The 14,747-nt window shown below is 41.7% G+C and overlaps 1 long non-coding RNA gene across 1 annotated transcript in view; it reads right to left on the reverse strand.

The window, feature by feature from the left end:
- Positions 1–13,072: 13,072 nt before the first annotated feature.
- Positions 13,073–14,747, reverse strand: part of LOC143831284 (uncharacterized) — a 255,459-nt gene continuing 253,784 nt past the window's right edge. Inside the window, exon 3 of the long non-coding RNA XR_013228788.1 lies at positions 13,073–13,141. This is a non-coding gene — a long non-coding RNA (uncharacterized LOC143831284). The remainder of the gene's footprint in view (positions 13,142–14,747) is intronic.

Here is a 14,747-nt window from a genome sequence, read left to right on the forward strand (position 1 = left end):
GATAGCAAGGTTAGACCCACATCCATTTCCTCAGATGTCTAGACTTGCAGTCATGCCTAACAACATTCTAAAGCATGAATCAGGTAACTTGTTGCACCCTCCCACATTCCCTGGGCTAACAGAATCATATAAGGAGGAATAACTTGCTTTAGCTTCTTCAAGAATTTTAAAATATTGGCATATAGTGGCAAACAAAAGTCTTTTCCAAGTCCACTTCAAAATGGATTTAAAGTTCCTTTGCCACTTCCCAAATCTTCTTCTGTTAAATGTAGGCACAATCCTGAAACTGATTTTGTATTCCAAGATTAGCTCTTAATTTGAACATGCAGTGCCAGCAACAATGGATCCCATTTAGTCGATTTGTCATATGTGACAAATTTCTGTAGATTTGTCATATGTGACAAATAACAACTTCAAGAAAGGCTTGCTTTTATTAGGGGTGACAGTTCAATTCCCATCTGCTGTTGAAATTTGTATTCTAAACGTGAAGATTAACTCTGGATTACTTCAAGATCAAATTGGCTTGGAGCCGTTCACCCCCTTTTAAAAAGTCTTTCTTCAAGTCGGTATTTGCCAGCCATGTCTACAAATCTTCAGAAAGGAGGAATCCCAACTAAATGAGATCCATTCTTGCCAGGACTGCATTTTGAATCAAGGAAACAAGCTATTGCTGAGCCTTTTCTTGGCTCATGTAAGTGAGCACTGCAAGGTTTTACAGAGACTCAGCTGGTCACACTCTCAAACTGTTGCATTCCACCCCTGCCAGTATAACTTGAGTAGGATTAGCTGGTCAACTCAGGGCAGAGCAGGAATTGAATACTTCTCTAATTGTCCTTGGGAGTTCCCCCTTTCTGCTGTTTCACCCTTGATTTATACAGGCTAGGTCCTAGTTAAGGGATAGAAAGATTTAGTACAAGCATCTAAGTAAGCATCATGAGTTATCTGTGGATGGGGGGTGCTGATCAAACTAGACACTATGTGCTAAGCGGTCCAAGTGCTGAGGAAGAGAGTGTCCTGGTGTCAGACATAATCTGAAGAAGGAATGCTGGGATCTCACAGCAGATGAGTTTTTCAGACAGATTTACTGTATGCAATGACAATGATTCTGGTGAGTTGATCCTAGGGTTAGTCCCAGACTCCTTACAAATTGGCTAGCAGCTGTTTTGCTACTCGCCATACTAGTTGGTGGAACTTTGGATCTTATTAACTGATGAACCTGGCATCCTGATGAACCACATTATTCCTCATCTGGGAGGAAGAGAGTGTGAAGTAGAGCCCTGGGTTATCTTGGGTAAACACATTAGGGGTACACTGAGCCAGAAGCTGGATAAAAAGTTTTAGTTTGCATCTAGTGGCACTAGTAAGGCAGTAGAGTGGAGCTGGGAGGGAGAAAGGAGGGAAGGAAATGTACTTCTCTCCTGCCAGACAGTGCATCTCATTGTTAAGGTACATTACAAGTCTTATAATTATGAGTCTATAGTCTTTTATGGACTGGTGTTCTTGTTTTCTTTCACTGTCCATTCCCATTGGGTTATTTGTTGTGCTTTCCACCCAACTTCTACTGTGCATGTGAGTTGGGTTTTCTATTTTGTTCAGCATGGATTTTCCTCCTTTCAGAGCTCACTCAGATTTCTCTCAGATTTTTAAGAGTGGTTTTGTTTTGGCTCTCTTAGACTTCGTCTCCACATGCCTGCCTGAGAATCTTCAGGATGACTCTCTCGACTCTCTAGTGTCGTGCTCTCACTTGTTTGCCTACCTGGACAGCCATTCAAGGGCTACTGAGTGCCAAGGCATCGAGTCACTCTTGGGGTAGGCTGCCTGTCTGCCTCTGGATGGCATGCTACTTGCTGGACTTGGCTTGGTAACACCACTCTCATCAGCTTTGGCTCTTACCATAGAATTAAAGAGTGGGAAGGGGCAATATAATCCATCTTCCTGCTCAGTGTAGGATCAGCATAAATCATTCCTCCCTGGTTTTTCTGCCAGGGTCAGTTCATTTCTTTCCACCTAAACATAAAGAACACCATCTAGCTGAAGATTCTCATTTGGTAAGTTTAATGCTGATCCTAGTTTTTTGAAATTGTTAGATGAAATACTATTTCCTGCATTTAATGTCCAGGTACCACCTTAGCAGGAGGTTGTCCCCCCCTTCAACATTGAACATTTTACCATTATAGTCAATTTCATTTTTTTAAAGAAATAGAATAAGTCTAGCAATGCACTGTAATCTTGCAAGACTCAGATCTCTAGTGAAAACAAAACATTGCCCTGGAAAGCTCTATACAGTGTGTATGAATGCATGTGTGTTATCTGAAGAGATGTGTAGGAGGCAGAGGGCTTTCCTCCTGAGGAACACCTCTTCCTTTTTGACACAGTGTGGAATGGAAATGCAGTATGAGGAACTCTAACCCCCACTGTGTCAAAGAGAAAAAGGTGATCCTCAGGCAGAAAGCCTTTCACTTTTTTATTCACACATGCTCATTCAACTTTCCCCCTATAAAACTTTCCAAGGCAATATTTTTTACTAGGGATTTGAGTCTTGTGAGGCCCTTTTGCATTGCTAGAATTATTCCATTTTTTAAATGTAATTGACTAGAATGGAAAAGTAGGCAAAGATGAAATGAAGAGAATTTCCTGCTAAGATGGCTACTGGACAGTAAATGCAGCAGACAGAATCTCATCTAACAATTTCCAAAAACATATCTAGACCTTTTCTGCCTGAGGATTAAAGGCCAGGCCAATGCTCATCTGGGAGTGGGGCTGATTCCTGCTTCCACATGACATCAACGCTGGCGTGGGTCTGCTCGAATCAGGCCTTCAATTGCCTCACGGTAAGGGAACACAGATATTTCCACATTCTTTTTTTGCCCCAGGCACCAATGGGGTCTATCTCAGGCCAGGCCCATGTGAAAGGGGAAGAATTGGGCCTCCCAGGCCCAGCTCCTCCCCCTCCTACACTGTCCTGGAAGGAACAAAAGATGCCCCAGTCAACTCTGCATCACTTCATGGTGTTGTGGAGTTTCTGTCCTTTAGAGGTGGTCTTGAGGTGGGGGGGACTATTCTAGGTTCTACCATAATGAATGAATGAATTTACTAATAAAACACATGCATTTTTTATTTTTATTAACAGTGTCCACGATGCTGCCGTGGTCATGACAAAGTGATGCATGTTTGATGTGCATGTTTGAAAGTTGTGCATGTGCATTCATGCAGTTGTGGTAGATGTGCAGCCCCCCAGCAAACTCTAATGAATGGCTCAGCTAATAAACAATCCAGTCGTTCACAACTGGTGATTATGATACAATCTGTACAGGATTTAAGATATCTTTAATCTGAACCCATATACTAACAGTACAGTGGAATGGTATTTACCAGCAACATATTCTTCATATGCTTGGTGAACAAGCAAGGAAAAGTGAAGTCGAGTGATCTACTGATACAAGGTGAGACAGGGTAGATTTTCATAAACATCAGTGAACCCACTGGGCAGCTGTCTAAGGCATCCATTCTACTGAAATTAAATTTAAAGTATAATTTAATTACCAGTTCAGCACTGATCATTAATAAAACCTTAGCTTAACCCATAATGGTGTCTCATATCTATTTTGGGCTTTTTGCAATTACATTTGCTGTCTTTCAATTTATATATATACTAGTAATCAAGCTCGCTGTAAGTAAAATACAGCGGGCGCTAGGCATGGGAGCCCCCCCCAGCCGCGCTCCACACAACTGCCGGGGGCTCCATTGGGCAGCAGCCTGACGCGGCGAGAGGCGCTTTGCGCCTCTCGCCGCGTCAGGCCGCCAGCAAAGGAGCAACTGCGAGCCGCGTTGTGTGCAGCTCGCAGTTGCTCCGGCGGGGACTCGGAGCGACAAATTGGCAGGCGCTTTGCGCCTGCCGATTGGTCCCTCCAGTAGTCTGTCCAGAGGAAGGGGCCAATCGGCACCCTTCCTCATCACAGACACATCCCGCCTCCCAAGCCCTTATCCTTTTATTTAGTCCGCGGCGCCCGTGGTGGCACGGGCTGTGTTAAGATGTGTGTGTATCATCTTACCTCCTGATTATTCTTAACAAACTGTCTTAAAAGGAATTTTAAAAATTTCAGTTTTTTTTCTGGATTGGGTTCAACCCCAAGTAATTGTTCTGGCAAATGTCTCCTCTTTTGATCATGTTAATTAAAAATTGTTACATTTACAATTATGTGACCTTTCTATATAAGACGTCAACTTAGTAATCTTTCAAACTAAAGCCATGCCTGAAGTAAGACATTCTATTTTTTATACTTTGTAGGTACCTGATATTACAATGCTCATTTTCTATAAGCAAACATTAGCAAAGATAGATCATGATTGTATCATATCAATTCACAAGATACTCAGTCATATTAAAAATACTGTCTGGTTTTATCAACCAACATGTCTTTAATCCAATTCCTTTCTGTGATGTGGAGAATACAGAATGGAATAGAATACTGTATTGTGTTTAAAATCTCAATTGGAAAGTGTGATATACTGCACTTTTTGAAAGCTTAGAAGTACTGTACAAACAGAGTAAAGGATTGTGAATGGTTAACTCTTCACAGAAAAAAAGAGATCCTTGAATAGCAGGCTGATTCAAGCAATACAATTGGTTACAATCAGTTGAGTGGATAAACAATTCTGAATTGGATGCTAAGATGTTTTCAGTCTCATTTGAGTTCTGGAATTTAGCCGTGACTGAGACAATTAACCACAAACTGGATAACTAGGGAAAACTCACGAAGGAAGTTTGGGAAGAAGTTGAAGATTCCCTACCTAGTCAAACAGAGGGCTAGATCTGAAGAGTACAGAGAATCTGTGTCTGGTATGCTTAGAATTGCCTATAGAAACTTAAAAAACCCAGGGTGTATGCTGGTGTTTCAAGAGAAGGAGGTTGAGTATTGAAAAGAGTAAAACCAGAAGAGTCGCGGAATACTCAAAGGACGTGTACTGAAGTGTTTGGGAGAAGACCCTGGAACAAAAGCCTCTTATCGTAAAGATTTAAGTCACTGTGAAAAACTTAAGAAACTCTCATTAGCCTGAATCATAAGAACTAAAGTCTGTGCATATACTAGTTTTATCTCAGAGACTCCAACCCCTGATTTCACCCAACCTTCTCCCTCTATAAAATATATAAAATATTTTGTTGTTTTTGAACTTCAAAGGGTCTCAAGTGCTATTTAAGTTGTTCAAATTAAAAGGGGCTTCTGATTCTTCCCTACAAAATATTGTACTGTGACAGCCAGAGATGGGGTAGCCAGAGTACTTCATCAAAGAAGAAATCCCATTACAAGGGTGGCTCGGTCAGTAAAGAAAAAGAAAAGCAGAAAGAAAATAATTTCCCAAACAGGAAGTTTGGTGGTGGCAAACTTGTGATGTGAAAACAAAGCCTACAACTAGTTTGTCTCACCAAAGATACAAACTAAGGCAAGAAAATATTTTATAAATTTGTGAGGACTTTTCACAGAATTCCTATCAGAAATGGTACCAGCACATAGACCTAGAGAGGCCCATGGAGGTGAGGGAGAAGAAATGTCTACTGAGAAGAATCCCAGGCCTATTATGCATATATCAGTTTTAAATGCAGTCAGTTCACCAACCCTTTTAAACCGTCTTTATGTTTTAAAACATTCCCCTTTATGCATGTGCTGTGATACTGTGTTGGGTTTTTTCCAGCGATTATACACTTTAAAAAGTTCCTACAGTTACTCTGGGGTGGGGGGGATAAGAGTTCAAGGAGGGAATTCCATTGCTAGGCAATATCATTCACATTCCAATTAGCTTGGTCCGCAATAAGCATTTCAATTGTAGCAAGTATCTTTAAAACAGAAAGCCTTGGGCTGCATAAATTAAGCTATGAAGGACTGATTTCTGGGGAAAATTGTTCTAACTAGCTACCAGAGAGGCACCCAGAGTTAAGTCAAAGCCCCTTCCTTCCTAATAAAAAGTGACGTGGAACACATAGGCTGTGTAGAATAGAATTAGCCTGAATTGAGGCAGAAAAGATTAAAATGGCACAGCAAAACAGAGAGGCTGAGAGATAATTTGAAAAAAATAGATGAAGAAATCCAATTAAGGGCAGAATTGCCATTTTCACAAAGAGGTGTGGAAAGTACCTCAAGAACCAAAGAAATCTCTACATTATCAAAAATCTCAAGACTTAATGCCCACTTAAAAATAAAAAAAACTTTAATAACACCCTGACTGACCATTTTTGGAGGAAGGATAGCATCAGGAAGTATGCCATGCTTAGGAGGGAAGGGTCAGAGAGCCAACAGCTTGCCTACCCCCTCCTTTGTCAACATCTGATTCCCACCAGCTCCCCCATTTTTATAAAGAACACACCCCAAGTTGAAATTTGGGACTAGAACTCCAGCAGGGCTTGCATGCCCCTCCCTGCACCCTCACAGCTTTATTTCTTAAACTGGGTTGGTAATCTGGTTTATGGTTCATCCATGAACTGAACTACGAGAAGAAAAAAAGAAAAAAAAAAGCTCATCCCTGGTCAGCAACACTAAAAAAGCAGTGAACATGTGGAAGCAACATTACAGTGAATCAGTATATAAGTCTACCTAGCCAAGTTCCATATTCTCTGACTGGCAGTGGGTCTCCCAGGCTACATAACAATTTAATCCCAGACTTTATGGAAGCAAAGCATGTGCCAGAGAGCTATAGAGTCTCCCATGATTTTTCAATTTGTACTGGGCAGTGACACTAAGAGAGCCACACAGCTCTTAAATTAGTTTTTAAAAAGCTACACCAGAAATATAAATGTGCACAATATTATAAACACAGAAAGAGATGAATTTGGGCTCGTTTTGCTATTCAGTATTTAACCACATATTATACAGATTATTATGAACACACTGACCCTGCATTATTCTACTACACTGTTGAGGGAACCAGGTATGCTAGTAAAGGGAGGGAACTAACCAGTTTGGATTATTGAGAAAGAGAGATGGTATTCATTTTTTTTCTCTTAAAGCAAAGTTACACTCCACAATCAGTCCTGCTAGCTTTCTGAGGTCCTAGGTACACAGCTTCATCCCCCTTATAATGAAGTTGCTATGTGAAAATAATAACTTCTCTATGAAAGAGCATCCAATGTAATTGGTTTGAAAATAAGCCATGTATCAAATTGACAGAAACTTTTAGCCATGTGTAAGTATTTATATACAATTTCAAAGCTAGAAAATGGGTCCTGCACTGGGAGAGGAAGGATACTTCTTCCTTACTGTTTATCATTTATTTAGGTTATCAAGGTGAAGAATTCCAAGATACTATTTCACAAATAAAGCATAGCATGGTACTCAGCAAGTGCAACTCTCTGATGGGGTAAAAGCCATTTCAGGTACAATGTTCTTGGGCTAATTTTCAGATCCACCCTCAGGTCCAGTAGAACAGACCACGTAATGTACAGAGGTAAATGGATGGCATGGAGCTTGGAACTCTATAAAAACAGGAGGAAGTGGAAGCAGGAGACTAAGTCCTGTTGGGAAGAAGAACCAGAGTGGAATCTACTGAATCCAAACAAGATTTGAGACCCAGTAAGGGGTAGTGGTTAAGACTAGTAGACTCAGGGGCCATTCCGCACTCGTTCAAAATTGCACAATGGTTGCAAATTGAAATCGCTACTGATTTGCTGTTATGCACAACATCGTTGACAATCTGCAACACTCCTGAAACTGATCCGCAAAAAGCACTTCGTTGTAGTGCTTTCAGGGAAATCCCAAAAAGTGGATTCACCCTCCGGAAAGCGCTACACTCTTGCAACCAATCTGCAACACTAGTGGGAAAGTTCTGTGCGTTACCATTGTTGCAGTTTCTGCAAAGTCCCTCCCCCTGGCTCTCTCCTCTGATCTTCCGGCGAAGTGATTGCCATTTTTTTTTCTCGGAGTGAGCGGAGATCAACGCACTGGCGAGCCTCCGTTTACCCAGCGAGGCTTCCCTGGCTGCAGTCCCTCCCCAGAGCTGTTTAAAGTCACCAAGCACCAAGCAATACACAGCCCCGTTTGCTGGTTTAAAGGTAAAGGTATCCCCTGTGCAAGCACCGAGTCATGTCTGACCCTTGGGGTGACGCCCTCGTTTTCATGGCAGACTCAATACGGGGTGGTTTGCCAGTGCCTTCCCCAGTCATGACCATTTACCCCCCAGCAGCAAGCTCTAAGACCAGGATTTTTTTGGGATTCTGGCATTGGCTCATAAATAAGGGATGTTTTCAAATACTTAGTAGTGAGTGGCCTGCTGCTTAGTTGGCTAGGGGTGGAATTCTCAGTCAACATGAAGTTTGCCAGGTGCTGGCTGATCTTGTGGGATTACAATGGATTTCCATGCAACCTAAATATCCACTTGGAGTAAATGGCTACTTTGGACTTTGTGGCCTTATATCCCACTGAAGTCCCTTCTCTCCCCAAGCCCTACCCTCCTTATGATCCACCCTCAAAATCTCCAGTTATCTCCTGACTTGGAGCTTGCTTGCAGGCCTATCCAACATACACAATAGAAGCTATAGAATTCAATTCACTTTAAAGTGCAGAATGATAGTTTCTGGCAGACTCCCTGACACACATTCAAAATGTTAACCATAAGAAAACAAAATTGTGCTTGGGAACTTTGAAGGGAGTTCTGTTCTTGAACAAAATGGTGCCTATAACAATGTTAAAATACCATTTCTGGGGTGAAATGCTATCATTTCTAAGCAGAATGCCTAGGAAAAAAGCCAAGAAAATTTGATTTCCTACAATACATCACTGTGACCATCTGTGAATGAGATAATGTTTACTTAAGAGAAGAAAAAAATTACAGATGAATCAGGAAACATTATCAATATGTATTTTAATATGTATTTTATTATACTTTAGTTTGCTTCCTATTCATGGTCTCCCCAAATGATGAAACTGAGATGAAACTAAGATTAAGTGCTAGGTTTTAAACTATGTGTGAAAAAATAAGATACAAGCAAATACACAAACCAGTGCAGGAGTACTGGTGGCTGTTGATTTCTCTTCATTAAATGCTTTTTCCCCCTTCTTTTTAAAAACAGCAATGTGTTTTCAATAAAAAGTGGCAAAGACTTACCTTCAGCCACCAATGACACCACGGATGAGCTGGACGGAAGGAGGAAGCACCAGGGTGATGAGCCTGGTGGTGTGCAGGAGGTGGGCACAGCATGGCATTTCACACCCACAATGTTGGCAGGGAGGTGTGGGCCCAGGGTGCCTTAAAACTGCCATAAATGGTTGCGCATCTTCATTGAGCCCAAGATGCCCTCTTGCAAGTGAATTTCAAAAAGCTTTGATGTTGAAAAAACAGGAATGTTACTTAAACAGCAGTTTTATGTAAACTATTACATGATCACATGGTTCCAGGCGACCATTATTTTTTCCCTGTTGTATAAACAATGTTTCACCTGCCTCAGAAACGGCATCAAAATAACAGAAACTAATTCCTGATGGCACTGTTTTAACAGCAGTAATTAACACTTTTTAAACATAGAAAGTGGGAGACATTAAGGAGGCATTTCCTGCATACTCTAAGAGTCTTTGACTGGCATGGAAGTAACAGTTCATCCTGACTCAAAATGGGAAAGAACTTAATGGTACAGGTAGATCCAGGGTGGGGTGGGGACAAAATAACAGTGAAAATCACTGTTTTTCAAACTCTCTACCTTTACCAAACCTAGATTTGTCTATCAAGGAAATGTCACTCCCCACCACTGCACATTTTGCCATTGTAACCAGATTCTAGGACACATGAAATGTTCCAATGTTTGTGCGCACCTGTCCAGTCTTCCTTGCCTTATCATTAGCCTAGGGGACTCCATAATATATCCAGTAATACAACTGCACACACCAGGGAAATATCCCTAAAAACAGAAACAGTTGTTGGCACCTCAAACCCGGGCAAATAATGTTCGACTCCTTTGTTATCTTAGTTTCTGCTGACAGATTTCTGATGCTGTATATTTAGGGACTTTGGTACATTCACCAGGAAATAAACTATATTCTTTCTGAAGGGGACAGAATACTTGTGTATGCTGGGGACCAGTATGAAAAGGGAACCAGTATGAAAAGGGAAAGACCATTCTGAATAAATTGGTTTCCATCCTACAAAGCCCCACAGAAAGCACACAGAATTAGGCTGCACCCCCATAACAACAACCTCAACAGCAATTGAACAGCAATTGAACATGTGACTGATCACTGTTAACTTTAACATCTTGGTCACAGAGTAGTCAGATCAGGATTGCCCATGATGAGATTAATGGGCATTTCAGAATATGAGGGTGTTCTGGGGGCCCAATAGATGTTGTCACTGACATCAACCAAATGCTTGGTGGAAGAGCTCCATTTTCCAGGCCTCGCGGAACTGTGCTAACTCTGACAGGGTCCGGATCTCTTTTGGGAGCTCCTTCTATCAAGTGGTGGCCAGGACAGAAAAGGTAGAGGAATGCTGAAATTTGGTCCATGGCAGCCCTATCTACCATTTCCCCCAGGAATGCTAGATGTGAGACAGGGAGGTAGTTGGTGGGTTTCCATGGATAAGGTTTCTTCAGCAGTAGACATACAATAGCTTCTTTCAACCCCTCTGGGAATTATCTCATTGATAGAGAAATATGCATGACCCTCCCATGAAGCCTTGCTATGGCTGAGTGACCACAAACAGTCTAATTCTTATTTATACCTCATGGATGGAGGATCAGCCTTGCAGTATTCTGACCATATTTGTCTTTATCCATGGATAGAGACAGCAAATATTGATAGCATCTATTATTTGTATTGTTTTGTGTCTATCAACCTCTGATACTTTTAACTATGGCAAGGTCCTGATCTCTTCTGGGAGCTTGTTCCACCAAGTGGGAGCCAGGACAGAGTAAACCCTGGCCCTAGTCGAGGTCAGGCAAGCCTCCCTGGGGCCAGGGATCACCAGCATGTTGGTGTTTTCAGAGCTTAATGCTCTCTAGGTGGCATAAGCAGAAAGGCCTCATGGTCCAGACCACATATGGCCTTGAAGGTGATTACCAGAACCTTAAACCTGATCCAGTATTCAAGTGGTAACCAGTACAGCTGTTTAAGCACAGGCTGAATGAGAGCCCTCCAAGGTGTTCCTGTGACAACTCTGGCTGCTGTGTTCTGCACCAGTTGTAGCTTCTAGATCAGGGATTAGGGTAGGCCCACGTAGAATGAATTACAGAAATCCAGCCTAGAACTTAATGTCACCTGGGTCACTCTGGCTAGGTATTCTGGGGCCAGGTAGGATGCTAATAGCTTAGCTTGATGCAGGTGGAAGAACACTAGCTGTGCTACAATTGTGATGGAGAGGGAGGAGTTGAAGATCACATCCAGGAGGAGTTGAAGATCACTCCATGGAGAGGGAGGAGTTGAAGATCACATCCAGGTTCCTGGCTGAATGTGCTACTAGTAGCTGCACCCCATCCAGGTAGGACAGTCATGCTTCCTTGCAAGGTCCCTTCCTACCAAACCACAGGACCTCCATCTTTCAAGGATTGAGTTTCAGATGGGGATTCTAAGAATGTCTGATTGACAGGCAAGAGACATTTGGAGGTGATTTGCCATTGCCTGCTCCCATGTCACAAGCCTGGTGTTCCTTGGAGATTACCCTTCTAAATGATAGCCAGGGCTGAACCTGATTAACTTCTGAAATATGATGTGACCAGGCTAGCCTGGGCTTTAAAGAGCATACAACATAACTGGGTGCTTGATTATTAGTGGAAGTATTTAACCTTTCTTATTTCCTTGCATGGCTCTAGAGCAAACTGAGGCAACACATGCCAGAAATTTATATTTTTCAAATGGTTGAAGATACACAATTTTCATCATGATTGCATCTGTTCTTTCAGAGACTACTGAATCATGAAGTAAGCACAAGTCTGTTTTATACTTCTAGTGAATGAATTATTTGTCAGGGAGACATGTCTGCCATTCCCAATCAGATTGAGAAATGCTAATAGGTTTTAGGGAACCACCATATTTCTTATAACATAGTCTGAAAGCAACTCCTTTAGGTATCATGTGGTCATAAAAATATAATTAACAAATGTCTTTAATACAAAGGACTAGATATTGTTTTGTTTCTATTTTATTTTTTACAAAAGTTATGTAAAACTGTGTTACTGTATGGACCATATAAAGACATGTACAAACTATGTATCCAATACAGTGACTGAAAGTATACATAATAATGTCACAATGTAGATTAAGCATTTTGTTAATCATTGGCTAGTTAAACAATAATTTATGAAAGTATGAAGGCCTTGTTTCTAGCCTAGGATTATATCTATGACTGAAAGAGGTTCTCCAGTGCATCAGTGTTTTTCTAATCTGCTACCACAGAATCTTCTTGCTTTTTGGGGGGAGGGGATTTTCTGCATCTCAATGAGGACACTGGCAGCACTTTCTTTTGGTGTAAACCTGGCCACAGCTTTATTAACATGAGTATGGCACAACATGGGGGAAAGGATCCTGCCCTCTTGAGGTCAGCCGACTGTAAGGCAGCCACCTTATGTCAGTAGGCCACTGCCACGGGTTCCACCAATGAGCCTGCCTGGATGCCTGGGCCTCCATAACCTGCTGAGCTCCACAGGAGGTGGTCTATTGATGGGAACCCATCAGGTGTCAGCCTCTGCAGGTGTCAGCCTCTCCCACCACCCAGTAATGTGATTCAGCTGTCAACCCCCCCCCCCTCTAGGGGTCATCAGACTCTGCATCTACACAGCATCTTATGGAGACAACCTCAAACAGGGAAGCCAGCCATAGGCTTGGCCTCCACCACAAACAGATCTGTCCCATGCTCCAAACTTGAAAGCTCTGACAATATACTGCTACTATTAAAAATACTTTACAAAAATTCTTAGTAACAAGGCATGTGAAATAGCTTATATAAATGAAATCCACAGCTAGACAATAAAACAAAATCCCTAAATTGTACTGAACTACTGACAAATCAAAATAAGGCGTAACAAATCATATCCTATACACATATCCCCAGTGAGTGACATGTTCCTGAAATCCTGAATGTTCAAATTACTCACCTGCTACCGAAAACTGAAAAAGACAGGCTCAGGAGAAACCAGCATGAGGAGAAAAATCCCAAAGTTGAGACTCCACTGCAACAAGAACAAAAAAGACTCAATTTAGGCATCCCCCATCAAACCTCAGACACCAAGAAGAATCTCTACCAAAGATGTTAACTAGTTGGCAGCTCCTGTGGAAGGATGTCCTCCCATTTTTAGTATCATGGCCTATGACAGTTTTAGAATGTCAACCAGGATTCTGTATCATGTTGAAGAAGAAGAAGAAGTTGGTTCTTATGTGCTGCTTTTCTCTACCCGAAGGAGTCTCAAAGTGGCTTACAATTGCTTTCCCTTTACTTTCCCCACAGCAGACGCCCTGTGAGGTGGGTGAGGCTGAGAGAGCCCTGATATCACTGCTCAGTCAGAACAGCTTTATCAGAAGCAGTTCAGATCTTTCCATTCTGGCAAGGTATGAGCTCAATAACTTACCCTCATCAGCTACTGCATCTTAAAGCTTATAAACAGTATTCAAAAGCAGTCTACATTAGATTCCGTTCTCTTCTGATTATTACTAAAGGTTTCATTATGACAGAACTTGCTAACATTAACAGGTTGTCTAAACATAAAAGAAACCATTTGCAGTCTTTCATAACACCTATTTTGCATGATGAAAAATAGAATTTTTGTACTTCAATAAGGTGTCTTTAATCTTTAAGGAATTAAGATTTAATTATAAGACTGAAATATAGAAATATAATAAGGTATTGGTAGCAAGACAGATTAGAAGAAGAGTTGGTTCTTATATGCCACTTTTCTCTACCCGAAGGAGCCTTAAAGCTGCTTACATTCACCTTCCCTTTCCTCTCCCCACAAAAGACACCCTGTGAGGGAGGTGAGGCTGAGAGTGCCCTGATATTACTGCTTGGTCAGAACAGTTTTATCAGCGCCGGGGCAAGCCCATGGTCATCCAGCTGGCTGCATGTGGGGTAATGAAGATCAGGGGCCCTCCACATTTTGAACTGGAACAGCAGGACTCCCATACCTCTGAGATCCTGGGTGGGTAGTCTTAGAGTAGGTGGGGGTGAGTTTTTACTTTGATGCTGGGTTACAGTGGGTTTTCAATGATGGAATTTTATTGTATAGTGGGGGTTTTACTGTTGTAACCCACCATGAGACAGCTTGCTGACAGCAGTGGGTAAGAAATCCAAAGAAAGAAAGAAAGAAAGAAAGAAAGAAAGAAAGAAAGAAAGAAAGAAAGAAAGAAAGAAAGAAAGAAAGAAAGAAAGAAAGAAAGAAAGAAAGAAAGAAAGAAAGAAAGAAAGCTGGTAATTGATAGGTAGCCAGAAGAATAACTCCAGGTCAGTTGTAATATACATACTCTGCCTAGCTCCTGATACTTTGCTTAGCTCCTGAGAGCCAGCTTGGTGTAGTGGTCAGGAATGCGGACTTCTAATCTGGTAAACCGGGTTTGATTCCACACCCTTGCATTCTATTTGGACTTGAGGCAGTTCATAGTAAAATGATAAAAACCACGATTTGATTTGATTTTTATAACTCTGTTCAACTATAGAGGGCCTGAGCTCTTCCTCATTGGGAGCAAGGATCCAGATGTACCAATGCAGAGGATTTCCACTGATGGAAACTCCGGGCCTCACCATGGCCTCCATCATATGCCTGGTGGAAGAATTCTGTATTACAG

The sequence above is a fragment of the Paroedura picta genome, chromosome 3, assembly GCF_049243985.1.
Source record: "Paroedura picta isolate Pp20150507F chromosome 3, Ppicta_v3.0, whole genome shotgun sequence".
Classification (NCBI taxonomy): domain Eukaryota; kingdom Metazoa; phylum Chordata; class Lepidosauria; order Squamata; family Gekkonidae; genus Paroedura; species Paroedura picta.